This window comes from Papio anubis, chromosome 9 (genome assembly GCF_008728515.1).
Source record: "Papio anubis isolate 15944 chromosome 9, Panubis1.0, whole genome shotgun sequence".
In the NCBI taxonomy this organism is placed as follows: domain Eukaryota; kingdom Metazoa; phylum Chordata; class Mammalia; order Primates; family Cercopithecidae; genus Papio; species Papio anubis.
Window position 1 is genome coordinate 101907510 of NC_044984.1, and position 14214 is coordinate 101921723.

Genomic DNA, 14214 nt, shown 5'->3' on the forward strand with positions numbered 1-14214 from the left:
ATAAGCTTTAAAAAATTCTCAGTGCTTTAACATCCTATGTTTCCTGTAACTCTCAAAAAGAAGGTTATTCTGTGTAAATATTTTACCATAGAGCGGGGTGAGCAAACTATAGCTGTTTGCTACCTATTTTTATAAGTAAAGTTGTGTAGGAAAACAGCCCCTCCCACTCATTTAGTATTCTGCAGCTGCTTTCCCACTACAGTGGCAGAGTTGAGTAGTTATGATAGAGAACATGTGGTCCTCAAACCTAACATACTATCTGGCCCTTTGCAGAAAAAAATTGCGGACCCATCATAGAGCATCTTGTGGGACTGGTGTTACTAGGAGTGCATTTGGGGATTGGAAAACTAGAAATTTGCCCTAACACTTTAGGAATTTGGTTTGTTTATTGGTGAAAACTGTTATGAAGAAGGCAGTCAGTTCTTTCTAGAATTCCTTGGAGGGTGGATGGCGTGTGTGCTTTCATCTTGAATCTCCAGCACCGAGCCCACTAGCTAGCATATACTTAGCACTTCCCTGAAGTACTTCACTGAATTGATCTAAACTTGAAAACCATTTGTGGAATGGATTAATTAGGATATAGATTCATTAGTTATAATGGACATTCAAAATACCTGTGGCTTGGATAAGATAAGAGTTTTAAAATCTCCGTCATATAACAGTCCAGACATAAGCAACCCTGGGCAACTCCACAAGGTTGGGGACCTAGCCACTTTCCCTCTTGTTGCTCTGCCATCCCTTGGGTGATACCTCCCTCTGCATGGCCCCACCCAGCAGGACTACATCTATCCAGTGGGAAAAGAGAAAATAGAAGGGCAAGGCATGCCCCTAGAGATTGCACATGTCACTTCCCCTCACTTTCTATTGACCAGCACTTGGTCATATGCCCATATATAGCGGCAAGAGACTCTGGGAAATGTAGTCTTTATTTGAGCAGCCATGTGTCCAGCTAAAAATTCAAGACCTGCAGCAATAAATAAAAAAGGTAAGGTCTGAAAGACAGCAAACAGTCTCTGCCAAAGAAGATGCATTAAGGGCTTACATCCTTAATTAGAGGTGACTCCTCTGGAGGCGGCCCTCATTTTTGACTCTTTGAATATAAGCCATGATGCTGAAGCAAGATAATGCTGCCTCATCATTTTCTACTCAAAATCACATGGCAACACATACAGACATGGGCACCATAGTTTCATTCTCCTGGGCGTTTGTAGCCCTTGCTTTTGAAATAAATATTTTTAAACATATTCAGACAGACCCAGAATTTCTATCTTTTGGTATCTCTCCCAAGTCAGAAAGAATTGGTAGGGAGGAGGACTTGGAATCACTTGCTTTACCTTATCTATGCAGGTTTAATGAGCTGGTTATTTTCTGTACTTTAGTAGCAGCATTAAATAGCAAGTGGGCATGATTTTTGGACAAAGATTCCTCCTAGGAACTTTTGCAAGCATTACATGTTCCATTTGCTGAGATAATATAATTTTTTTCTTTCTTTCTTAGAAAGGTGCTCAGAGACCTTGGTGTGACTTACCTCAGCACAAAGCACTCTCAATTTGTTCATCTTTTTGCTACCCAAAAGAAAAGGGAAAAAATCATCAACCAGGAGACTGGAAGCCTATGAAAGGGAGTTTGACTACAGCATTCTTGGGAAAGTGTGTTGAGGAGGGGGCCAGTATCCGAGTCAGACATGTAGTCCTCTGATTTGCCATTTCACGACTCATTTCTGAAGGCACCGTTTTATTGTCACATCTACAAAATCCTGTAATGGGAACTGCTTGATATATAAAAGATGATGCAAAAAAATTGTATTACCCTACACCAGGGTCTTTTAACCTCAGCACTACGACATTTAGGGCTGGATAATTCTTTGTTGCTGGGGGCTATTGTTGGTGGGGGGCACTCTGTGTATTGCGGGATGTTTAAGAGCACCCTCGACTCTACCTACTAGATACCAGCAGCACCTCTTGTGTGACAGTCAAAAATGTCTCCAAATGTCCCCTGGGTGACAAAAATCGACCCTGGTTGAGAATCACTAACCTATGCAAACCTAAATGTGTTCATGGAGAGACTTGCTGAATGACTTTGGAAAAAAGATGGATTTTTTTCCTACATATGACTGTGACTCAGACAAAGTAGTCAGCCCTTCTGGTGTTCCCAGTTTCCTGATCGTAAGAAGGTGAGGAGTTGGGCTGTGCAATCTCTTTCAGCACTGACATTCTGGAACCCGGCAAGTCAGAAGCTGGTATATGGGATCTGTTTCTAGAATATGATTTGAAGGAAAGCAAGCCACAGGGGAGCAGATTTGACCTGAGGAGCACCCCATGCATACAGGCAAGAAAGCAGTAGGGAAATGTGTGTTCAGAGTGGGAAGCAGGCCTTGTTGGCTGCAATGGGAGGAAAAAGAAATGCTTGAGAGGTGGGGAACTTCTCAGAGGAGCAATGGCAACACAACCTTAAACTTGAAGCCTATGATTGGGAATATATATTTCTTTGGCACCTCATCCAGTACCTGGCATCTAGTAGTTAGTTGCCCAGACAGCAGCATTGGAAGAGAATCTAAGCGAATGTGGAAGGCCTTTGATAGCACAGAGGGGCAGTGGAGTTGGGCGGGAAGAATAGGCTCCAGCAATAGCCTTCCTGGTTTCAAATCTCAGTTCTACCACTGACTAGCTGTGTGACCTTGGGAAAGTTTCTTAGCCTCTCTGTGCTGTCATTTTCTCTTCCAAAAAATTAAGATGAATTTTGTGGGATTCAAGTAAGGATTAGATAAGATGATATATGTGAATGAGTATATATGTATGCATGTTTATTTATACACATATATATGCATTCACATATATTATTTCACATATTTATATTCACATATAGATAGGTAATATTTATATATATAAGCATATGTGTATATATACATATATTCACTTATATATTTATAAATATTGTGTGTGTATATATAATTAGAATAGTTCCTGGCACATAATAAATGCTATGTGTTTACTATAAGTATTATTTGAGAATCGTAAAATACTAGGTATGGAAGCACTCAAGAATGCCTAGCACACTGTTTGACATTTAACAGGTGACAAGAATGAATTAATGAAGATATCTTAAAATATTAGTTCCTTAATATTCATCTGTAATACTAGAACATATCACATTGCACCCTATTCCAGTCAAGGGTCCAATTGCAAATGCCACCAGGGCCAGGCAGGAAACACACGGGTGGATCCAGTTGAATGTGGGGCAACAGGGGGAACTGAGCAAGTGTGTGTCCCATATAAAAGTTTTCAAATTTGGCCTGGTGCAGTGGCTCACGCCTGTAATCCCAGCACTTTGGGAGTTCCAGGCGGGTGGATCACTTGAGGTCAGGAGTTCAAGACCAGCCTGGCCAACATGGTGAAACCCCGTTTCTTCTAAAAATACAAAAATTAGCCAGGCATGGTGGTGGATGACTGTAATCCCAGCTGTAATCAGGAGGCTGAGGCAGGAGAATGACTTGAACTTGGCAGGTGGAGGTTTCAGTGAGCTGAGATCACACTACTGTACTCTAGCCTGGGTGACAGAGCAAGACTCCATCTCAAACAACAACAACAAAATAGTCTTCAAACACGGTATTGGCACACAGCATGAGTCTTAGGATTGCACTGGCCACAAGCCCTAGAGTTTTCCCCCTCTGCATCCAGGCCAAGAGCCTCTCCCTCCTTCCCTCCCTACTCGCCTTACCCCTCCACCTTCCTTCCCCCTTCCTTAAGTTCTGTTCCACTCACACCTCCCTGCCTCACAATAAGAACAGAATGTGGCTTTCCTTGTGGCTCTTTGAGAATCGCTGGTGTTGCTTTTAAATAAAAGCATAAAACAGCAAATCTTGCTCTTGTCCCATCTCAGGCTGACTTTATTCAGGTGTCCAGTAAACTTAGAAACTAGAGCTGGACACAGCAGACACCTGCAACCCTGGTGCATCCCTTAGAGTCCTACCAGACAGCCTGGAGTGTAACCACAGACAAACTCAACGGCACATTGTTGTGCTTTTTTAAAGCCCTGTGGGCCATAAATGCATCACCAGACTCTCATAAATGAAACCCCTACTCTCCTAGATATTCTGAGTCTGCAGACTCCAACATTCGTATCTTCAGCTCCAGAAATTAGGAAATTGGAGAAAGCAGCCAGATCTGGCCCAGTAAATTCCAGGAAAGACATGTTTCCATTCTTACCTATTAAGACAGTAGCCATAATGGGCATTGTCTTAGTCCATTTTCTGTTGCTATAACAGAATACCACAGAATGGGCATTTATAAAGAAAGGAGCTTTATTTGGCTCACAGTTCTAGAGTCTGGAAAGTCCAAGAGTGTGGCACCAGCATCTGGTGAGAGTCATCCCATGGCAGAAGGGCAAGTGAGCATGCACGATACGGAGAGAATGGCAGCTGACCTCACCTCTGCAATAACTAGCCCACTCCCATGATAATAGCACTAACCCATTCTTGAGGGCAGAGCTCTCATCACCCAATCACCTTCCAAAGATCCCACCTCAAAACACTACCACAATAGCAATTACATTTCAATTAGTTTTGGTGGGGACATTCAAACTACAGCAGGCAGGTATTTTCTGAGTTCATGTATTAGATAGATGGCCAGCTTCCATAACAGAGTGATTCCAGAGTACAGTGGCTTGACTAAGAGAGATGATATTTCTCTGTCATGTAATATATCAGCCATTGCAGGTTGGTGGGGTGACTTCTCCACAAGATATTTAGAGGACCCAAGTTCCTTTCATCTTGTTGCTTTGCAGTTCCTTGAAAGCATGAGTCAGCAAACTATGGCCCCTGGGTCAGCCTTCTGTTTAAATAAAGTTTTATTGGAACACAGCCACACCTATTTGTTTACTGTTTTCAAGCTCTAACAGCAGAATTGACTAATTACAACAGAGACCATACGGCCTACAAGCCTAAATTATTGACTGTGTTGCCTTTTAAGAAGAAGTCGGCCCTGGAGCATTAGGCTTACCTGCATAGTCAAAGCTAGGACACTGGCAAGTCTGCTTATCAGCTGGGGAAAGGGACAAAGGGAAAGTCAGAGCTAGGAGCTTCCATTTAATCAAATGACATTGTGTCATGCTGGTAAATGTTTAACAATCTTCTGTCCCAGGAGGGTGGTGAGAGCCATGATTTGCAGTGTTTGCCAATTTCCATGGTGTAAATACCCCCAGTATGGCTGATTTCAAGTTAGCAATGAGTTGTTACTGAACACAGGATGGGGAAGATGCACACAGTTGGCTTTCACAAGCCAGCAAGATCTGGCTTCAGCTCACCACTGGACACAAATGTTACCCATGCCACTTCTACTCACGTTTTGTTGGTGAGAACTTAATCACATGGCTGTAGCCAGCCACAGAGTCTGGAAAATGTATTCCCTAACTAAGTGACCCTGCACCCAGCCAAAACTCAGTGACACAGGTGATTCCATATTACTATGAAGAAGAAGTGGAGAACAATGGTGGGGATGGTTAAAACTCATTGCCACACATTTCTTTCCCAGGTGATCTTCTTGGCCACAGGAATAAATGTTTGCATGAGATAAGACCAAAAACAGAGAAGCTAATATGCTGGGATAGAGTAAAGGAGAAAAGCTATTATGCAGTAAAGAATGGTTCATGAGTACCAGAAGACATGTAATAAACTCAGGGAATGTCCATGCTGGGAGGTACCCAAGAGCTTGACTAGCCTAACATCCCCATTTTACAGACAAGGAAACTAAAGTTGTTAGAAGAAATGTGATTTGTCCAAAGTCACACAGCTAATGGGTGATACAGTCATGATATAACCACATTCATCTGGGCCCTTATGGTGTCTCTGCTCCTGCATTACCCGTTGCTTTCAGAACTTTTCTCAAGGGCTTGGGTGTTCCTCCTTCCTGGCTAAGTCTGGACACGGCTTCAGAATCTCCCTTGACACCATCCTCCAGTCAACAATAGCAGTGAATCAGAGTTGATGCACAAGTTGAACCCTGTCTGCCATCCTTGGTTTAGGTGTTCTTTCAAGGCCACCATGAGATTCCCCAGAGATCCTGAACAGGTGTTGGAGTGTTGACTGCCTGGAGTGTTTCTGCTGCATTTCAGGTGGCTGCCTAGGTCCAGGTCATCTAGATGTTTCTAGTCTATATGAGTATTACACATCCCACTTTTCTCGGTGCCTGTCCATAAACAGCGCCCCAGCCTAACAAAAACAGATTCGTGTGTATGATCTCACTTCATCCTCACCAAAATCTTAACACATATGGACTGTTCTCCCCATTTAATAGATGAGAAAGTGGAAGCATAGCCACAGATGGCATAGTTTGCTGAAGGTAACACAGCAAGGACATGTGCTGTGTCCGCATGCATTTCAACTCCAGCAGTTTCCTGCCGCCCTTCAATGATGTCCTGAGTATCCAGACAAGTGAAATCAGCATTATTGTCTACTGGATACCATCCATCTCTGTTATGCCCACAGAGGCATATGAAAGGCTGGCGACTTGGTCCTTAATTACTATTTTGAGTTAGTGTTGTACTCTCATTTCCCCTCCCCCCACCAGCTACCTTCATTTTCACTTATGTCATTACCTGCATACCGAACAGCTCACTTAACTTCCTTTTCCACGACAGCCTTGTGAGGCTGGAGCCGCGTCTGACTCATTTGCTGCTTCATCACAGCACCTAATCCAGTGCCTGGCCAGTACTGGAGCCCAATAAATATGCATGTGTGAATTATTATGTGCCAATTAAAAATAATTATAAAGGCCAAAAAAAAAGTCTGCATGAATGAATGAGTGATGGTATTTCCCTCAGACTCTGAGGTTCTCCAGAGCAGAAATCACATCCTATTGGCCTCTGTGGATCCCCAGTGTGTGGCACAGAGTAGGTATTCAGTAATGTTGAATTTTGTGGAGTAGGCTGGGATGGAGTATGGGCATTCACCCACAAACACAGGTCGTACTTGAGCCTGGACTTTGGAATGAGACAGATCTGGGTTGAAATTGAAGTCTAAGAAGCTGAGTGACTTTAGGGCCAGATATGTAACTCCTCTGAGTCTCTGTTTCCTCATCTGTAAAAGGGGGACATGAAAGCTTACCTTTTGGGGTTCCTGAGGGTTTAAGCAAGATTCAGGTGTGGGCTGAGGAGTCAGGAGGCCTGGGTTGAGTGCCAGCTCCATCAGCTACAAGCTGTGCGACCTTGAGCAACCGATATGCAACCTCGATGCCACAATTTTTCTTCTGTAAGACGAGCAGAGCAGTCCACAGTTTATGAGGTCATTTTGAAGATTTAAGTGAGCTATTATATGTGAAATACTTAACAAATGAAAAGCTGTCTATAAATGCCAGTCATCATTATGATATTAACTAGAGTGCGTTAGGAAAGCTGTTTGTAAATGTTTACTGTGCCTTTGGTTATTGTTACTATCTTTGCTGTCTTTCAAGACAACTAATCTGACTGCTGGATGGAGCCATAGTGTAACCCAAACCACAATTCCCAGGGGCCCAAGCAGCAGAACGGGGCTGCATCCTCTCATATTTATCCCCACAACAGCCAAACACCTCAGCCTGCACCGTCCAGTGGTGGGCTTCAGGAATCTTCCATGTGAGCAAGGAAAAGTGACTTTTCCTCTCACGCAGCTCCCCAGGCAGATGGCTGCTGCCTTGGAGAGGAGCCTTGGAAGTTGCTCTGTTGCAGATTGCCAACTGCTGGTGAGACCCAGATGAATGAGAACAGAAACACATGGACAGGGAAGCGAGAAGCCACCAGAGACACGGCAGAGCTCTCACGAGGCCCTGCACGTGACAGGCCACAAGGAGGGCTGGGCTCAGAGGGTCCAGGCCCTAGAACAATTGGAAAAGGCCTTGGCAGCAAGGAAGGACCTGCCCTGGGATTGGAGGACTGTGTGGCTGAAGGATGGTGGTGGGGAGTGTCCAGATGGCCTGATTAAATCCCTGGAGAGAGGACCTGCAATTATAAAATCATAGCAATGAATTACCCATTCCATGTATTAGGCAATTATTATCATCACACACCGTGCTAAGTGGTTCAAAAGTATTATCTCTTTTAAACCTCATTGCAGATGTAGACAGTGAGGACTGTTACCATCGTCCCTGTTTTGCAGAGGGGGAGACTGAGGCTTAGAGAGTTTTTTTCACCTGCCCAAGATGCCTTAGCAAGTAGGTGCTAGGATGTGAATTTTGGTCTTAGGCACCAGCCTCTCCTGCCTCTGTGAGGGCAAAGCTTTGGATTCAGACACCAGACCTTCGCCTCAGTTTCCTTGCTGATAGAATGTGAATAATGATGATGATCTCCTCCCAAGAGAGGATCCACTGAAGTGGTGAAAATTGGCTGTTTAGCACACTGTGTGAAACACAATAAGCATGTAATAAAGGGTGGTGTTTGTATGCGTGATCATGGTTATTGGGGCTGCTTGGGCCTTTCGCGTTACAGGATCTCAGAGTCATAGTATAAGGAATCCCTTTGGAAGCCTGCGCTTCCAAGCCACAGCAGCCCAGTGCTGGGCAGCACCTCACTAAGAACTGGGCCATGCAGAGTGATCAGCAGGATGGACTATGGAGCCAGACTGCTGGGTTCAAATCCTGACTCCTACTCAGCTGTGTGACAATGAGCAGGTTGATTAACCCCTCTGTGCCCATTTTCCTTATCTGTGAAATAAATTTAAAATAATAGTGCCTTCATCATAGGGTTATTATGAGGATTCAACAAGTTCGTATTTATAAAAAGTTTATACTATGCCTGGCAAATAGTAAGTGCTGTGTATTTGTTAATAAAGCATGTTAAGTAAGATTAGTGTTCCCATTTTACATATGAGAAAACAAAATGAAATTAAAGCCGTGCCAGGTTGCCTGGTGAGTGAGGGTACAGCCAAGGGATGAACCGGGGCAGCCTGGCCTCTGAGCCCAGATCCTCGGGGGTGGCCTTAACAGAGTTACACTGGAGTAAAACTCTCAGGGAACCTGGGAGCAGCCGGTTACCTTCTAGAGATAGTGAGGCCAGGATTGGTCCTTGGAATCAGAGAGAAAAAGGAGGGCCACGAGCCTGGTAGGGTAGGCCCACAGCACCCTAAGGGGCTCTGAACTATTCCAGAAACTGCGTTCATCTAGCACTGACTCCCTCCCCACCCTCTACTATCACTTACAAAACCATGCGGGACAGGGTTGGCAGCCTTCCCGGGGGCCAGGGTTTCCCCACTGGGTAAGGTCTACTGTGATTCTGGTGGTGTTTGTTAGACATGATATCTAATTTGAGACCTTAAAACACACTTGGACTGTAGTCTCTGTGTCTCTGTATTTGCTTTTTCCAAATACAGTATATTCTTTCCAAAGTCTGCACTTTGCTTTGTAATTTGTTTAATGATTATCACAGGAGATTTCTGACACTTAATGAGAGCTGTGTGCTGAGCGTGGTACTCTGCTAAGCACTATACACAAATTATCTTATTTCATTCATATCCAAAATCCTGTAAAGAAGGTATGACTAAGTTCACTGTACAGGTGAGAAAACAGAGCAACAAAGTGGTTATGTAACTGGCCCTGAGATCACACAACTGCCAAGTAGCAGATTTGGGATTTGAGATACCAGAGTTTATGCTCATAATTGCTATACTAGCTTTAAAACGTAATAAATGCATAAAGATGTCCAGGACCTCACCAGCTTGCATTTGGCACTCAGAAAGCACCCAGAGATCAGCAGAATGCATTAACTCCCTGCCTCGGTGCCACCTCCTTCCCAAGAGAGAGAAAGCAACACCATCACTTGCTGTCCTCAGGCCTGCAAGCCTCCTGGAAAACATCTTTCTAAAGTTATGTCCCTGAAGTGGTGGAAGATATTGAGCCTATCTCTCGGGGCTGGGGCACTTGAAAATTAGAGAAATTGACCACCTCGGTAGTTGCCCTCTCACTTAAATTGATCAGGTTTTATACTGCATCATTGAAAGCCTCTTGAAGGGAAAACCATAAAGCTGGTTGCCTTCTAGTGATGCCCCAGGTGACCAGCTGAATAGATTTCTGCATAAATAAGTCAGGCACTCAGGAGGGCACACTTATTTGTCCAGGCCGCGGAGGGACATGTTGGTTTACAGTGGTGGAGATCCTTCAGGAACTTTCTGGAAAGACTGTATGGGGCTCTCAGCCACATTTACAGACATGCTACAGGAACTTTTTTTTTTTTTTTTTTTTGCAGACTTAAATATTTCCAACAAATCGGGTTGAACAGAAAGTCACAGTTGTCATAGATTTTTATGGAAAATGTTTCTTACCTGCTCTAGTTCACTTGCCTGACTTACCTGGTAAAATTCAGTAACCACAGCCATTATTTATTATTTATTTTGGATGACCAAGGGATTATTGATAAACAGATGCCTTCTGGGGCCTCCTTTCAAGAATGAAGACCACACAATGTCAAAGGACACTCTCTTCAGTAAAAGGTTTTGGGGACACTGGATATCCACATGCAGAAGAATGAAATTGAACCCTTATGTCATCCCTATACACAAATCAGCTCAAAATGTAAGACCTGAAACTGTAAAACCACTAGAAAACACAGGTGGAAATTTCCATAACATTGGCCTGGGCAATTATTTTTTTGGTGATGACTCCAAAAGCACAGGCAACAACAGCAAAAATAGACAAATGGGATTGCATCACATTAAAGAGCTTCTGCACAGCAAAGGAAACAATCAACAGGGTGAAGAGACAACTTATGGAATGGGAGAAAATACTTGCAAATCATACATCTGATATGGGGTTAATATCCAAAATATATCAGGAACTCAACTCAATAGCAAGGAAATTATCCGATTAAAAACATGAGTGAGGGCCAGGTGCGGTTGCTCACGTCTGTAATCCCAGCGCTTTGGGAGGCTGAGGCAGGAGGATCATGAGGTCAGGAGATCGAGACCATCCTGGCTAACACAGTGAAACCCCATCTCTACTAAAAATACAAAAAATTAGCCAGGTGTGGTGGCAGGCGCCTGTAGTCCCAGCTACTTGGGAGGCTGAGGCAGGAGAATGGCGTAAACCAGGAAGACGGAACTTGCAGTGAGCCGAGATCACGCCACTGCCCTCCAGCCTGGGTGATAGAGTGAGACTCCGTCTCCAAAAAAATGAGTGAAGGCCGGGCACAGTGACTCACGCCTGTAATCCTAGCACTTTGGGAGGCCAAAGCAGGCAGATCACTTGAGCTCGAGTTCGAGATCAGCCTGGCCAACATAGAGAAATTTCTGTCTCTACTAAAAATATAAAAGTTAGCTGGGCTTGCTGGTGTATGCCTGTAATCCCAGCTACTCAGGTGGCTGAGGCATGAGAGTCGCTTGAACCCAGGAGGCAGAGGCTGCAGTGAGCTAAGATTGCACTACTGCACTCCAACCTGGACAACAGAGAGAATAAAAATAATGAGCAAAGGTCCTAAACATGTCATTTCTCAAAAGAAGACATACAAATGGCCAACAGGTATATGAAAAAATGCTCAATATTGCTAATCATCAAGGAATGCAAATTAAAACTACAATGAGATATCGCTTCACACCTGTTAGAATGGCGGTTACCCAAAAGATGAAATATAAAAGTGTTGGCAAGGGTGTCAAGAAAAGGAACCCTTGTACACTGTTGGTGGGAATGTAAATTATTACAGCCATTATGGAAAATGGTGTGGAAGTTCCTCAAAAAATTAAAAATAGAACTACTATATGATCCAGGAATCCCATCACTGGCTGTATATCCAAAGGAAATGAAATCAGTATATCAGAGAGATCTCCGCACTCCTATGTTTATTGCAGCACTGTTCACAATTGCCAAAATATGGAATCAACCTGCCTATCAACAGATGAATGGATAAAGAAAATGTGGTATATATGCACAGTGGAATTACTATTCAGTCTTAAAAAAAAAAAGAAGGAAATCCTGTCATTTGTGACAAAGTCGATAAACCTGGAGAACGTTATGTTAAGTGAAATAAGCCAGGCACAAAAGGACAAACACCACATGATCTCGCCATAAATAAATATGTGCAGTAAGTAATGCATTTGGTAATTAGCCTGATTTGGCCATACCACAGTGTATTCATGTGGTGCATCATAAATACATACCATGCTTAATGGTTAATTAAAACGTAATTGATTTTTTTAAGAATGAATGGTAGATCATGCATGTCTCACCTATCCATTGGTGCAGTGTGTGTCAGGCACTGATGAGTATACAATAGACAACAAGGTAGATGTGGTCCTGCCCCCTGGAGACTGGCATGCTATTGGAAAAAACAAATATTTTTAAAGTAAATAAAATAGTCACAAACTGTGAAAAATGCTAACAAGGAGACAAACAAAATTGGCCTGGAGAGCCCTGGCTTGGATGGACGTGTCAGAAATGTCCTGCAGAGAGCCAGGGGAAGGACCTTCCAGGGAGAGGGAACCGCAGGAGCTGAGTCCTCTAGGCAGGAAGGCCACTGCCTGCTGAAGGGTCAGAAGAAAGAGGAGAGTCGCTGTTGCAGAGTGAAGGAGGGAGACAAGCCGGGAAGGGGGTGGGGCCCAGAGCCTGTAGAGCTCAGCAGACCCTGCCTGGAGAGCTGGACTTTATCCTCAGTACACTGGAAGGCAGTGGAAGGTTTTAAGCAGGGGCATAGCATGGTTCTACTGATGTTTTAAGCTCACTCTGACCTTGTGTAAGAGACTGGTTTGGATGGGGAGAATGAAAGCAGGAAGACCAGCTAGGAGGCTGTGGCAGTAACTGGATACCTCAGAGATGGAGGCTGTTCTTTGAGACCCAGGTAGGGCAGCCGAGGTGGAGAGAAGTGGATGGATTTGGGATTTCATTAGCAAAACCAACAGCTAATGGAATGGATATGGGCATGAGAAAAGGTTCTGGCCTTAGTACCTGGGTGGACAGTGGTGCTGTTTACTGAGATGGGATGACTGAGGGACAAGTTTGGAGGAAGGGGATAGGAGAGTTAATGAAAAGTTCCATTTGGGACCTGCTAAATTTAAGGGTCTGAGAGCCACCCAGAGCTGAGCTCAAGGAGACAGCTATATGTGTGGAGTCATAGGCATGGTGGAGGGAGAGGGCCAGGTCCCACTGAAGAGGGCAGGATGAGGGGTCAGGTCAAAATCTGGCCCACCACTTACCAGCTCTGTGACTTTGACAGTTTTCTTAAAGTTTCCTCCTCTGTGGAGTGGGGCTTCTGGCAGCTCCTACCTACATCAGGATTTGTTGTGATGGTTTGAGTTCGTACACAGAAAGAGCTTACATTTCAATAGTGAGAATTCAGTAAATGTCAGCTTCCTGTAATAACAATTATCATCATCTTAGCTACAGTAATTTTCTTGCCATTTGTCTCTTTCTAATTAGAATCAAGTACCTTGATAGCTGGTAAACACTTCTCCTGATGTTCTTCGAATTATTCATTTACGAGTCTGTGAGCTCTGAGAACACCGGGTCTGTGTCTCCCACCTTTGTAGTCCCGTAGTGTGGGGCCCAGCACACTGTAGGTGCCCAGTAATGTTTATCCAGTCATATGGAATGAAGAATGTATATTTTTCATGCAAAAATGCATATTTGATTGAATCCATCAAGCATGAAGGATATCAGAAGGAACTTAGACAAAAAAGAAGAAACTCCAATGGGTGTCTTTCTGTGACAATAATTTACAGCATCTTTGCTCCCAAGAATGGAGCTCTTGCTTTCAGAAAGGAGCCTCTTCTAGAATTGGATAGTGGTCTGTGAGAAAGGTTTTCTCTATAGTGAGTCAAATCTGATACCTCCCTGGGATTTGCACACACACAACCCCAATTGAGGGTCCAGAATTTTCAGTACAGCACATCCAGGCCTGTGCACACCTCTCCCGGAAGCCTCTGTGATGTGTGCTCTGGGACCTTGCTCTCTTACTCTGGCCTGCCTCCCTCTGTCATGTTCATTTTGTCTGAAGCTCCTTCCTTACCCATTTTTCAGGGATTGTTGGTCCCTTGGATGAAGCCCACAGTCGCAGCAAGGGTCCCCCCTCCTCCCCTGGAGATAGATGCTGTGTTTACATTCTGGAAGGATCCATGGTTTCTCCTTGTGTTCTTTCTGGGCCCCTAGTCTCTGCCCTCTCCCAGATAAAAGTCAAGACACCCAGTTATATTTCAGTTTCAGATAAACAATGAATAATGTTTTAAGTATAAGTGTGTCCCATGAAATATTTCTCAAGTATTTTTATTTG

At 44.0% G+C, this 14214-nt stretch overlaps 1 protein-coding gene across 4 annotated transcripts in view; it reads left to right on the forward strand.

Annotated features, from left to right (window-relative positions):
- Positions 1–14214, forward strand: part of BTBD11 (BTB domain containing 11) — a 337966-nt gene that overhangs the window by 270512 nt on the left and 53240 nt on the right. The gene's annotated exons all lie outside the window — the stretch shown is intronic.